Source organism: Canis lupus, chromosome 9 (genome assembly GCF_003254725.2).
Source record: "Canis lupus dingo isolate Sandy chromosome 9, ASM325472v2, whole genome shotgun sequence".
Lineage (NCBI taxonomy): Eukaryota > Metazoa > Chordata > Mammalia > Carnivora > Canidae > Canis > Canis lupus.
Window position 1 is genome coordinate 32237100 of NC_064251.1, and position 15388 is coordinate 32252487.

Sequence of the window (15388 nt, forward strand, 5' to 3'; positions counted from 1 at the left end):
TTTCCTAAAACCAATCTTAGGAGTCTAAGATTATCAGGGGTAGGGACCTTCTAACAATTTACAATTTAATGAAATTATTTCCTACCTGGTGCTAAATGATAGTGATACTCAAAGTGTAGTCCATGGATGAGTGCCAGGCCTCAAGAGTAAGTGTTTAGAAACTTTTATAGCAAACTGTCATTGCTACAACCTCCAATATGTTCAGTGGATATTTCTCATGGAATGAGACATAAACAAGTCAAGTTTGTGCTGAACTGTGTATCTCCAGGTAGTCAGTAGAACATTGGGATACAAAAACAAAATGGGTTGTTCACCAGAAATAGTTCAAATAGCACTGGTTGATTGGCCACTCACATTAGAATACTTAGGAACCTAGTTTACAAAAAAAAAAAAAAAAAAAAAAAAAAAAAAAAAAAAAGGAACCTAGTTTACAATGCAGATTCTTGGCCCTTACCCTACGGTTTAATGTTTCAGAATCTCTGGGAGTTAGGCTATAAAATCTGCATTTCATTTTGTTTTATTTTATTAAAATCCACATTTTAAGCAAGCAACCTGGCTGCTCTTTCATACTCAAGTTTGAGAAGTACTACAAACATTCAGCAATTATCTATGTCGATTAGAATATAATTTTATTAAAGTTTTATTTTTTTGTTTATTTATTTATTTATTTATTTATTTATTTATTTATTTATTTTAGAGAGAGAATGGGAGAGAGAGCACGAGTAACGGGGAGGAGTAGTGAAAGAGGGAGAAGCAGTCTCCCCACTGAGCAAGGAACTTGACACAGGGCTCAATCCCAGGACACTGAGATGATGACCTGAACCGAAGACAGACACGTAACTGACTGAGCCACCCAAGTGCCCCTATGTTGATTAGAATATAGTTTTAAAAGATTCTCTTCCCATGTCAGCCATTTATATTGCTGTATAAGCCAATTATTGTCCTTTGGGGCAAAGGTTGCATTCATCATCAAGGTGTACTCCTGGAAGCCCATCACCAGAACCCAAGAAATGCACCAAACACTATATTCTAGTGGAAGTCACATCATAGTGATGTGTAAAAAAAGAAATCATTGAAGATAATCTGTACATATTTACACACCCTCCACCCCCCAAACCTGGAGATCCTACTTCTTTTAACATCAGCTCTCTGGAACATAAACTGAGAAGAAAAGCACTGAAAAGAGAAGCCAAATATCTGGGGCTGGGTAGCCCCAGTGGCTCAGGGGTTTAGCGCCACCTTCAGCCCAGGGCATGATCCTGGAGTCCTGGGATCGAATCTCACCTCAGGCTATATGCATGGAACCTGCTTCTTCCTCTGCCTGTGTCTCTGCCTCTCTCTCACTTTGTCTCTCATGAATAAATAAATAAAATATTTAAAAAAATATCTGGAGCCACTTAGACAAGGGGCAAACAATGAATTTGCATGAGCACATCACTAGACTACAGTGTAGGGCTTAATATCCAAGAGTTCACTCATTATAAATATAATGGCTAATTATGTGTTCTACCTTTTGCTTATATTTAATAGATTTTAGGAAAATGTGGGGAGGGAGTGATGAATAGTTCAGCAAATTGTTTAGATTTTTAAATTTGTAAATTCTGTTCATCTGGGGAGTTCTTGAATATTGAACATCTTATTTCCTGATGGATTCATATCAAGTGGTACCTCTCAAACATGGACAAACATTAGGATCTCCTGGGGAGCTTTTGAAAAAATAAAAATCCCTGAGCCCATCCTTAGGCATGTGGAAATGAGCTCCCAGGAATCTGTCTTTTCAAGTATACGCATGATTTGGGTGTGCAGGCGGAATTTGGGAATCACTGTTTTAATGGCAGTATGCTATAATGTTATAACCTAAGCAGGGAAGTGCTAAGGAGAGAATTGGGTCTAGGTGGAAGAAAAATCAAAGCTCTGGGGAAAGTGTATGTTTGAGAATTAAATATTGGGACACCCAGATAGCTCAGTGGTTGAGCATCTGACTTCAGCTCAGAGCATGATCCTGGGTCCGGGGAACTTAAGTCCCACATCGGGCTCCTTGCAAGGAGCCTACTTCTCCCTCTCTCTGTGTTCTCTGCCTCTCTCATGAATAAATAAATAAAATATATTTTTTAAAAAGATAATTAAATATTACATAAGTAGTACACAAAATATGCAAATGAGCCTTTGCTAATTGATAATTAACAACATAGGCCCTTTGAGATGGGCTGCTACGATGATGATCCTGGGTACCACATGCATCTGATGGACATCAGTAAAATAAGCAAAAATGCCAACTTCAGTAGCCTTTGTAAAGTCAGTCAACACTGAAGTAGAGAGTGAAGGAATTCAGGTAATGAGTGACCAAAAAAAGAATCTTGCTTCTTGCCATGCTGCATCTTCTTGAATGGAGTTGTCCACCCCAGAGTTCTGCAGGTTGTATCCCTGGCAGGGTGGGGAGGAACAGAGCTGAGCAGGATCAAAGGCACAGGACATAGTCAATGTCTAGTTATCAAGTCTGGAAAAGGCTAAAGCCAAAGGCAGTAGGAAAGTGGAAGCAGCTTCCCCGGAGAGTATCTGCTGGCAGAAGGCCAGCGAGCAGCATGCAGCAGGCTGGAGGGAATTCCTTCAGTGGCTTGTCCTCAGTAGGATGGCCAAGGGGCTCACTGAGAGATGGGCAACAGGGCTTGGCCCAGGCCCATCACAGGGGTTGGTCATTCCATGAGATGAAAGTGGTTTCTTTTCCTGAATGGCTCAGCAGGTGTAGGATGCGCTGAAAAGAGAATTTAGTTTAATTCAACCAGCACAATCAAGTGTCTGCTCTGTTCTAAACCCTGTGTCCCAAGCTGAGGATATGGAAATGAAATGAAACAAACAGCTCCTTCTCGCATAGAGTTCACATCCAGAGAGAGGCAGACGTGTAAATAGCTGCCTAAAATAAAACAGGAAGAGCTAGTGGAGGAGTCTGCACAAACTTGTGGGGCATACCCAGGAAACAGCAGCTCCTTCTACTTAGGTCCCCAGGGAAATTTACAGAAAGAAAGTGATATTTGAACTGGGTCTTCAAGGATATGTGGGAATTTACCAGGTACACAAAGGAGATAGAGGTAGGAGTGGAAAGGAGGGATATTCTTGGCAGGGAAAATAGATCAGCTGTTCATGACCTACTCTGCAGTTGAAAACATCCTTTGAGATGGCTCCAATATAAAATAGAGTTGTGCACAGAACAGGCCATTGAGATCCTCAGCTGGGAACCCTACTAGTTCTCAGGATGCCCCTTTGTCTTCCTCTTGGCTCATTAACAAAATAAAAGGGCTAGAGTTGAACCAACATTTAGAAATCATATAACCGGGATCCCTGGGTGGCGCAGCGGTTTGGCGCCTGCCTTTGGCCCAGGGCGCGATCCTGGAGACCCGGGATCGAATCCCACGTCGGGCTCCCGGTGCATGGAGCCTGCTTCTCCCTCTGCCTGTGTCTCTGCCTCTCTCTCTCTCTCTGTGACTATCATAAATAAATAAAAATTAAAAAAAAAAAAAAAAAAAGAAATCATATAACCTAATATTTGAACTCTACTACAACCCATAGTAAGATACGGATTTTATACACATATGCACAGGAAACAGTTTTCGAAAATACACTTGCCTTTATGAAGTGAGAGGCATTACAATAGTTTCTTTTCTATTCTATTTCCTTTTTAAAAAGCTGACTTTATTTTTTAGAGCAATTTTAGGTTCACAGCAATACTGAGTGGAAGATACAGAGATTTTCCATATCCCCACTGTACTCACATATGCTCAGCCTTACCCATTATCAACATCCTGAACCAGAGTGGCGCATTTGTTACAATTGATGCATCTACATGGACACATCATTATCACCCAAGGTCTATAGCTTACATTATGGTTCCCGCTTGGGTGGTGTACATTCTCTAGGTTTTGACAAATGTATAATGACATGGATCCCCCATTGCAATATCATACAGAATAGTTTCACGGCCCTAAAAAGTTGTCTGGGCCCACATATTTATCCTTCTTTCCCCCCAACTCCTGGAAATCACTTATCTTTTTATTGTCTCCATAGTTTTGCCTTTTTAAAAATGTCATATTGTTAGAATCATACAGTATGTAGCCTTTCATATTGGCTTCTTTTGTTTAACAATATACTTTTAAGATTCCTCTGTGTCTTCTCATGGCTTGATAGCTCATTTCTTTTTAGCAATAATATCTCGTTGTCTGGATGGACCAGGGTACTTATCCATTCACTTACCTCCTTCATCTCGGTTGCTTCCAACTTTTGACAATTGTAAAGAAAGCTGCTATAAACATCACACGCAGGTTTTGTGCAGATGTAAGTTTTCAACGCATTTGGGGAAAACGCCAAGGAGCACAATTGCTGGATCATATGCTAAGAAACTGCCAAACTGTCTTCCAACACGGCTATACCATTTTGTATTCCTTCCCACAAGAAATGAGAATTCCTATTGTTCCACATCCTCACCAGCATTTGGTGTTGTCAGTGTTCTGGATTTTGGCCACTGTAATAGGTGTGTAGTGTAACCTCACTGTTGTTTTAATTTGTATTTCCCTGATTACATGTGATATGGAGTCTTGTGGACCAATTTAACTGCTAGATTAAGGATAACACCTAATTAAACAATTGGTTTTTTGTTTTGTTTTGTTTTAGCATCTTGGGTAGCTGGTTGACTCTTTAATCTCCATTTCTCATTCCAAAACTATTATAATTTTATCATGGGACTTTGGGCAAACATGTTTTTTATATTCCTCAGTTTCCTCATCTCTTCACTTAGGGTGAATAATATTTCTTGTTCCTCAAAAACCTTCTTTTAAGGCCATATAGCCCTACCGACTCCTCTCTCTGGATTTTGGGGTAAAGTAATAGAAAATTCAAGAGAGGACACCTGAGAATATATACTGTGAAATGCAAAGGTTGGTTACATCTCAGTATAACCAGGATTATCACTGGAGGTCTGGTGGGGGAACTGAAGCATTGGGCATTCTCCCAGGAATCCACTGGGAGGGATGAAGCTGAGAGATTTTTGGAGTTGAAATACACTTCTCTCTTGGGCTGTCCCAAGAGCATCACATGAAACTTTGATTTTGCTTGTGCCTCAGGTCCTGCTCCAGAGAAAATAACCAAAATAAAACCCAGGGGCAAAGTTCTTTTCTTCAGTGTCAGGGATCAAGTACCTCATTTCTGCATCAAATTTGGGAAGTGTTGATTTCCTCTCACCTCAGAAGCCTTGGCAGAGGGCAGCTAGCTACCGCAGAGACTCGGGAGCCTGGGCACTGGCTGTGCTGGCAGCAATGAGCAGGGAGGCTGGGCTTGTGTGACTAGCCCTGAGTCACTTGAAGTCCTAAATGAAGACTCAGGATGCCTAGAGTTTAGGAAATAAATGGAGACTGGGGATTTTCACCCTCCCCTTGTTCCCCTGAAGCTTGGTAGTTTCAGATCTTGTCAAAATCTCTCTGTCCATAGTCCCCCAAAAAGGTAAATGGCTAACTACCAGTTTTTTTAATTGTTGTTTTGTTTTTAAAGAATCACAACAATGAATTTTGCAATGGCAGATCATGTAAGGTGGGATCCAGGTGAACTCAGCGCGATTATTCATTGCTTGTTCTAGTGCTCCACAGCTTCAGTGCTGGGCTCTGTTTTCTCCATTTTTATTGGGCAACTTTGAAACTACATCAAAATTCTTTATTATCAGATCACCAAAGAGCTTACTAGTGTTGTCTCCTGTCACACCTCTAAGCTGGTCACCTCAGGGTAATTACTCTGCATTGCCAAAATGTGCCCTTTGCACTGTGTCTACCTGGTAACTCCCACTCTCTCCCCAAGACCTGGCCCAAGCAGTAGCTCCTTTGCAGAGCATTCTCTGACTTACCCACCCACCCCCAGTAGATTGACTGCAGATATATTCCCATAGTACTTTGATTTTATGCTTAGAACTGTGTTGTCCTAAATGACAATTAGGACTTCTCTTCCTTTAACTTTTCTTTTCTCCTTCCATTTCTCTGCCTCAAATTTCATTTGTTTAATAAATGCTAAAGTCACACTTACTATATGCCAACCACTGCAAATATTAGATAGTTTGATTGCTCTGACAACCCTGAGAGTAGTACTATTACTACTCCATCTAATTTAACAAATGAGGAAACTGAGCCATGAAGAAATTAAGTAACTTAATAATACAGCTGGTATGGGACAGAACTGGCACTTGAGCCCAAACTCTAGAGTCCTGGAAAATGGATAGTGGTCTAAGAATCCTAATTTTTCTGGAAGTACTGAGAAACCCCAGGGTACCAAAATTGACTAGGAAAAAAATGTTCCTGTATGTACAAGGAAGTATGAGGAACAAAAGCAAAATATTAAAATTTGAGATACTATCTTCCTCTATAAGTTAAACCTGTTTCTCAACATCTTTCTGAATTACCTCAACAAACAGCTATCAGACAAATAGGAGCAATTTTGTAGGCCACCTTCTTCCCGTGGGCGGGTTCAGTGGCTCTTGGTCATGGTCCCATTTTCAAACCCTGGGGTCTGTGAACAGGATCCTTAATGACTAATATTTGGTTAGCCATTAACAGAGTGGTTAAGATATAGGTTTTAGTGTCCAGATGTTTGGGGTAAAATTCCCAGTTCTGCATTGCTATGTGGTATCAGGCAACTTATTTGGCATCTCTGAGTTTCAGATTCCTGATTTATTAAATGGAAGTAATCATTGTATCTACCACTGTAGTAGGCAGGGTGCTGGAATTAGGAGCTTACGCTGGAATATTAAGCGTCTTGCATTTATCAGTGGCTCAATACAACAAAGTTTTGTTTTCCATCAAGCTTATGTTCGGTGTCACCCGCAGAGGAGATTTGCTCATTAATCATTGTCTTTGACTCAGAGACACAGGCTGAGACTCCGTTCTAAACCGGGATTTCTCCACTTTGGCACTTTGACATTTGGGAATGGGTAATTCATTGTTGTGAGGGGGCTGTCCAGAGTAGTGTAGGGTACTTAGCAGCATCCCTGGTCTTTATTAACTAGATGCCCTCAGCAATGTTACATGTTACATGACATGTCCGAGAATCATGTCATCACTTTTGTGTCCCTCCCTGAGAAGCTTTAGGTCAGTGTAAGCCTCTTTGCCCTTCTGTGGGTATCCCACAGAGCCATGGCCCAGGAGGAGAGTATGTGTGTGTGTGTGTGTGTGTGTGTGTGTGTGTGTCCTTGGGCATAGGGGAAGTAGTTTTGCAACTCTCCCTCAGCTCTTTCCCTCTGAGCCCTCGGAGACAATAAACACCCCTCTCTGTTTAAAAACAAACAAACCCAAACCACCAAAAACAAAATACCCTCCCGCACTGTAACAGCCAAAACTATCTGCAGACATTACCATATGTCACCTAAGAGGCAAAATTACTCCCAGTTGGGAGAATCACTGATCATAGACACATGTTTTCATAATCAGAAAAAAAGGAAACTTTGAATAAGGACACCAGCAATTAAATGCTTCTATATAAAAATAACATAACTCAGTTTCCCTCATGTTTTATTGACTAAAACTCATCATAAGGCCATACCTAACTTCAAGGAAGTAGGAGGTACGGTCCTATCATGTTAGTCCTGTCCCTATTAAGGGAGAGACCTGGAATATCTGTGAACAGTGCTATTTAACAACCCACAGCGTTGTTGAAAGGATTAAATGAAATAATATGTGTAAGGTGCTACGTACAGTGCCTGACGGATAAGAAGTGTTCACTACTTGAAGGCTGTTAACATTGGAAGACAAGTATGCAGCTGGCTACCGTGAGGAGATTGGACAGTCGTGAGCTGACATGGCTCCATTAACAGCCCCATTATAGGAGTACAAAATTGCCTCCTCACCTGTTTGAAATTTCCTTTATCTAAGGACCAGTAGATGTTAGTTTGTGGTGCTTGTTTTCATGGAATGCTCTTATTAACAATACTGTTGGCCAATTGAAGTTTTCTGTTACTTAAAAAAAAAAGAAAAAAGAAAGAAAAGAAAGAAAGGCTGACCCCTGCCTGCCACTCCAACCTCCTATTAATCTAGTCTGCCTCTTACCCTCATGTTCTGATCACTTGTGCCTTCTTCCCTAAACATCCCATACCACCTTTCCTACCCCAGGATCTTTGCACATGCTATCCCTTCTGTCTAAAACGTTCCTTTCCCATTCATCTGGTTAATTATTACTAACGTTTTCAATTTACAGGGAATGCTTTCTGGCTTCTCAAACTAGGTATTCCTTCCTCTGCCCACATTCTAATAAATGCTTATAGCCCTGTGGTCTTTCCTTCATCACACATCACAATATGTGATTACATATTTATTTGTGGAACTGGTTGATTAATGTCTGTCTCCACTACTGGGTTGCAAATTCAGTCATGACTTTCTCTCTTTCTCACCTTACAATCCCAGGGCCTGAGGCCCTGGTGAATCATAGGCACTTAATAAATACATGTTGAATGAATGAATGAATGCCAAGGCTAAAATCTGGGTTTGCTGATATTTGCTTTGAACTCTTTCCTTCAAACCATGATGCAGGCAACAAAGTACTGGCCCCAACACATTCCCCAGGAAAGGCAAAGGGAAAGAAATCTCAGCCTAAAATGTCAGATTCCTCACCTCTTGTCAGGTGAGTCCCAGCAGAAAGTATGCCACCTGCACACATAGTGACTGAGTGCCTCATTCTGGCCTGCCACAGCCAGGCTGTGTTTGCCGAGGAAGCACAAAGCTTCCAGTTCCTGGTTGGGAACCATGGTGAAGAGTCTAAACAGAGCTGGGCAGCCTCAATCTGGAGCTCGGGGGAATAGCCTGGAGGCCTTGGGGTGCCAACTGGCCACCCCTGAGCTGTTAGTGGTAAGTCTATCCTTCTTCCTCAGGATTTGGGTTAGCTCTTGGTTTCATTCTTCTGGGCCCACTCCCCCTACCCCTTGGCAGCCTGGCTGCTGGCCTTTTGAACTTGAATGGGAATCCATTTTCTTTCTTCCTTTGACTTGGAGGGAATCCAAATCTCTGCACTCCTGGTTAGTTGCTTATTCCCACCCCATGTTCTCCACCTCACAGTGGTTTCTTTCTGGTTAAGTGGACCCTGGTCTATGAAGAAGCTGGTGTGCTTCTCTTCTGAGTCTCTGCTAGGCATGTATCCATCAGACCCCCTCAATCGCCACTCAGTTGCGGCTCACAGCCTCCCTGTGCACCTGTGAGTCTCCTTGCTTTGAAATATGATCATATTACTTTTTGCTGAGGCCAGGCGTGACATACCTTAAAGTAATACAAGTAAATATTTAAACCCCAACTCCTCATCATTGACAAAAAGATTTGTTGTTGGAAAGCTGGATTATTAGGAACAAATCCCTCGATACAGTTATATACAGGAGGAGAAACAAAACAGACAAGCAAACAAAAATAGATGAGGAGGAAAACGAGGAATCAGCCACCTCTAACAAATAGAGAAATACCTTTTGGTTCTGCTCTGGGTATGGTGATAGCAAGCCTGTGAGGCTTAAAAGATGGCAAAACCCTGGTGACATAATTCATCTAGTTTATTCCATTAAATCTGAAGAGCACTTGAAATCATTATAAGCAGAATGGTTGCTGCTCCATCGCAAGGCCACTGTGAACTAAGGATAAATGTGGTAATTGGAGGGGAGTCTGTGGCCTGAATCAAGGGTATGGTGTTGTGGGCCATATATTTTGACTTAAATGTATGGCAAAACCTTCAAGCGGCAAACTACAGATGAAATCATCTTTGCCTCGTAGATTAAATTTGTTCATGCAGGGTTTTGTTGACAAAAAATGGTTATAGTGTCATATGAATTATACAGACATTTAGAGCAATCGTTATTACAGTGCAGGCTAGTGTCTTTTATCACAGCAAGGAGTAATTTTTACTAAGCCAGGAAGAGTTACGCATTGTATAATTCTAGAGCTCCTTCGTGGGCTAAAGAACACTGTAAGCTCCTTCCTGGGGGAGCTGACTTCCTAAAAGGTGGCCTCCCTCCAGAATGGTGAAGACAGAAGTTTAGCTGTGGTTGTTACTTTGATCTGATTTACTGTTTATATGAATCATTAATATGAGGAGCTAGTCTGGTTTCTACAAAAATCAATTTTCTACAGCCTCTGGTCCTTTCTTTTTGCTCCCATTTTAATTTTTTTTAATTACTCAAGTAATACATGATTGTAAAATAGCCAAGCAGAACAAATGTTCACAAAAGTGAAATTCTCTTTTTAATTCATACCCCCAAGCCAAATCCATTCCCTCCCTTTCCGGCAACAACCACCATTAATGGTGTATATCCTGCAGATAACTTTTTTCTAAAATGTACAGGAATACATACACAGGATATGGATTATATATACAAAATAAATGCACATGATGGCATTGTATTATTTTAAACTTGTAAATAGATTCACATTGTACATTTTAGTCTACAGCTAGCCTTTTTTCACTTAAGAATATGTTGGGGAGCTGGTGTGTATGGATATACCTAATTCTTTTAAGCTATTGCATGGCATTCCATTCTATAGTTACAATAGTTTATTTCATTTTTCTCTTACTGCTAGAATTTAGATTGTTCCATTTCTGTACTGTGACAGACCTGTACCAGCTGTATACACCAAATATACAAATATGTGTGTATAACATATATATGTGTGTGTATGTATATGGCATTCTGATATTTCTTTAGGATGATTGCCCCAAAGAGAAATTAATGGACCTAAGTTGTATGTGCAGTTGAAACTTTGATACTATTCAAGCCACTGTGACATAGTCCTCGGAAAAGTACTGTGCTAGTTTACACTCAGGGATGGCATGTATGATGATACCCTTTTCAATGTACCTTCACCATCACTGGATGTTACCCATCATTTCATTTTTGCCAATGTTGTGGGTAGAAAATTATATGCCATGGTTGATGTAATTTGCATTTTTGAGTGGTTGGAAGTAAGGTGGCCTTAACCTTATCTTTAGGCATTTTGCATAATGAATCTTCAGCCTAAGCCAATACACAAGTGAGAACTTGTGTCAAGCCCTCAAAATACAAGAAAATGAGGAAATTTAAGCTCAGTTTTGCATACACAGTGAAAAAAGAGCCCCAAGTTGACTTCTTTAATGAGGAGAGCTAATTATGTGAAAGGAGAGCAAGATAGAAGCATAGAAAGGGCTCTCTTCAGGTTGACCTATACTATTTAGAAATCAGCCTGGGGAGCCAGGCTGCACAAGCTTCAAGTGCATGCGTGTGTGTATTGGGGGACAAAGGATGAATTACACAACCTCCATATGTCTCAACATTCTCCTTGGTCAAATAGGAACCCTAATGAGACAGTGCACATTTACTCTTTGGCATAGTGCCTAGAAGATAAATGTTAGGCCCTGCAAAATTATATATTTTTAATGATCCATATATATGAATCAAAGAATGCATGCCAACTGTTATTGTCATCATAAGTTAAAGAGAGACAGTCATGTACCCTCGAGGTAGAACAGAATCCCTGAGTAGTGACTAGGTGGTATCTAAGCTGGTCAAATGGATACAGACCTGGGAAGAATGTGGTAGGTAGCTCATTGACCCTTTGTAGAGCAGGATCCAGTTAAACTAGAGAAATGATGAATTATTTCCTAATTGCGGAATAATTGGCTATCAGAGCAGGATGGGGTCTTAGAGGCTTTTTAGTACAAAAATTTCTTTATATGGATGAGAATCAGATCCTGAAAAAAAAAAAAAAAAGAGAGAGAGAGAGACCTTACCTAAGATGACATAGCTGTCCAAGCAACAGAGTTGAACCCAGGAACTGCATCTTCAACTGCAAGTTCATATGTCCTCCATATTCATACTTTCTGCTTTATTCTCCGCATTTTAGTTCAACAGAGAAAACTATAATGAGGAATCAGTCTGTGGAAACATATTTTATTTTTTTCTTTCTGATTTTGGATTATGACTTTAAAAAAAACAGCCAAATTTGGGACACCTGGGTGGCTCAGCAGTCGAACATCTACCTTCAGCCCAGGGCGTGATCCTGGAGTCCCGGGATCAAGTCCCACATCGGGCTTCCTGCATGGAACCTGCTTCTCCCTCTGCCTGTGTCTCTGCCTCTCTCTTTCTGTGTCTCTCATGAATAAATAAATAAAATATTTTTTTAAAAAAACAACCAAATTGGGATCCCTGGGTGGCGCAGCGGTTTAGCGCCTGCCTTTGGCCCAGGGCGCGATCCTGGAGACCCGGGATCGAATCCCACGTCGGGCTCCCGGTGCATGGAGCCTGCTTCTCCCCCTGCCTGTGTCTCTGCCTCTCTCTCTCTCTCTCTCTCTCTCTCTCTCTGTGTGACTATCATAAAAAAAAATCAAATTAAGAACTCCTGCATATTAATAACACCTCCCAGGAAAAATGGGCAAGAGTGAAGACCAGGTAATTTACAGAAAAGGAAGTACAAGTGGCCACAATACATGTGAGAAGATGCTCAGCTTGGCTAGTAAAAGGGGAGAGACGACTTACAATAGCATTCATTCATTTATTCAGTCAAAAAGTTTGAGTGCCTACCGTGGGCTAGCAGTGGTTCATTGTCATCTACAGATTGGCAAAAAATTTAAAGCACAGTAACACCAAGTATTGGTGAAAGTGTAAGGAAAGTGGCACTCTCTTACACTGCACGAGGGGTTGGGGGAGTTAATAACACATTTGGAAGGCAATTTGAATGGCTTTTGGCAAAATTATGCCCCCTCTCTAAAGATGCCCATGCTCTGATCCCCAGAACCTGTGAGTATGTTAGGTTACATGGCAAGGAGGAAATTAAGGTCACAGATGGAGTTAAGATCACCAATCAGCTGTTTTTAATATTGGGAGAATTTCCTAGATTATCCAGGTGGAGCCAATGTAATCTCAAGAGTCTCTAAAAGATGTGAAGAGAAAGGCAGAAGAGTCAGAGTCAGAGGTGGAAAAAGGACTGCATCAGCAACATCAGAGTGATGAGAGAAGGAAGAGCTTTAGAGCTGGAGGAAGGCAGACATGAGCCAAGGGGTGCAGCAGCCTCTAGAAACTGGAAAAGGTAAGGAAACAGATTTTTTAGCCCAGAGCCCCCAGAAAGGAATGCAGTCCTAGCAACACCTTGATTTGTCCCCTGTGAGACCCATGTCAGACTTAGAACTTACAGAACTCTTAGTAAGTTTGTGTTATTTTGGAGTGCAAGTTCCCCTAATTTGTTACAGCAACAATAGAAAATGGATACAGCTTTATTAAAATTTAAAACATTGTGCTCTTTGACTCAGCAATTCCTGTCCTGTTACTACCTTAGAGGGCCACTAGCATGCATATATGTACAAAGAGCCACAGACAAGGATGTCCGCTGCAGCACTTCTATAAACAATGGACAATCTCAAGGATTTGAGCATGTTATCCCTAAGAGTGAATGGGAAGCAGAAGTTAAAGTGACTGATACACCAAGTTCTCTAAAACAAAGAATAAGAAAAAGCAAGTTGCACTCTCACAGAACAAAATTATATATTTTTAATGATCCATATATATGAATCAAAGGATTTTAAATATCCAATAAAATAGATAGCCAAATAAATTGATTTTAACCACTAGGGAGGCATTGAGTTTGAAAAAGCTTATTTCTTATATAATTTTAAAATAAAATTTCTTTGAAAAATAATAGCAAAGGATCATCTGAAGGCTCATCCCAACCTAACTCACATACAATCCTCCTTTGGTTTGGTCCCTTTTATAGTGAAAGGACTCAGTATTAATACTTAAAGATTTAGTATCTGGGAAGTTAAGTGTTCCAGCCTAAGAAAGGAAAGGATAATTTTTTTGAAAATCTGAATGGTCTTGGGCCCCTGGACGGGAAGGCAGGAGTCGGAAGTACACAGTCTGACTCTCTACCATCTTTTCTGCTAACCACCCTGTTGCGTTTTCAAGGCCAAGATGGAAAGTTCAGTTTCCCAAATACATATTAACTCACTAACTACTTTGTTCAGAGAACACTAGGCCTGTGAGGAATGGAAATCTCTCAAAACTCTGTTCAAACATCATCTCCTCTCTGAAGCCTTTCTTGACATTGCTCAGTCCCCTTCCCTGGTAGAACTGACCACTCTTCTTTTTTCAGTCTCATTGATTATATATGAATCTGTGCTGAACATTAGATTCCATTTATTGTTATATATATGTAATATACGGCCATATAATACATGTTGTTTGGGAGGATATATATACTATATTGTGGAGGGTATATATAATAATGATATTGTAAGTATTTCGAATTCAGGAATAATGTTTTATTCTTTATAGTATTCAGTACCCAATACATATCGGGTCCTTATTTAACATCTATTGAATTAATGTAAAAAAGACATACTTTTTTGTACTCAAGGGATTCACAACCTAAAATAAGACATGGTGTATATTTTAAATTAATACAACGTATTGTTGGGAGGGAGCATGAAGATAGCTTTTAGGATGCTCGTCATATTCTATTCCTTGATCTGAATGCTAGTGATACAGATGTGCCTATTTTGTGAAAATTCATCCATTTTCTTTAATATATGTTCTACTTCAAAGAAAACATTTTTCAAGTCCTCCAATGGGCTCATCTTGACCACTATCTAAAATATCACCTTACCTTGTCTTATTTTCATCACCTTTCCTCGATTTGTAAACTCCATAAGAACAGGATTTTTTTTCTATCTTATTTACCACTATGTCCCCTAGGCCTTCAGGAGGGCCTGGCACTACTCAGTTTTGCTCCCAATTTTTACTTGTTGGGTTTTAAATGAATGGATATGATCATAAGGAATGGAGTGATTGGCTTTCTTTCAGTAACATCACAAGGGGTGCCTGATTTTAGTTACATCATTATGGGACTATTCTTATCTAATAGAGGAGAAAGAAAGAGGCAGATTATGAGCTCTCAGGAATCATTAGCAGACTACAAAAATACTTAAGATGTATGACCTCAAGTTTTCCCTTCAAAGGAACAGGCCAGAGAAATGCTACCCAAGGCATTTGCAAAATCTAGTTATCTTCTAGAGAAGATTTTGCTAAGTTTGCCTAGAGAAGATTTTAAATGGTAATTTACTTTTAACAAATTAGAAAGACTCTCTGTTCTTCAGTCACACCAGAGATAACCAAAATGGGAATTGGAAAAGGAATGGCCCCAAGAAAAATGATGTCCCAGAACAGCAGTTTTCTCAGATTCTCCCTTCATCGTGTAGGCCTTTAATTTTTTTCTTGTTTTGAGATATATTTCACATACAGTACGATTCACCCATTTAAAGTGTAATATCCAGTTGCTTTTAGTATATTCACAAAGTTATACAATCATCACCACAATCAATTTTAAAACATTTTATCGCCCCCAAAGAAACCCTGTATCCATTGGCAGTC

The 15388-nt window shown here is 40.2% G+C and overlaps 1 long non-coding RNA gene across 1 annotated transcript; it reads right to left on the minus strand.

The window, feature by feature from the left end:
* Positions 1–713: 713 nt before the first annotated feature.
* LOC112655428 (uncharacterized) lies at positions 714–14761 on the minus strand. Its single transcript, XR_003133662.3, has 3 exons — positions 14625–14761; positions 11758–11902; positions 714–2752 (listed from the first exon to the last, which is right to left on the minus strand). It is a non-coding gene; the product is annotated as an uncharacterized LOC112655428 (long non-coding RNA).
* Positions 14762–15388: the final 627 nt, after the last annotated feature.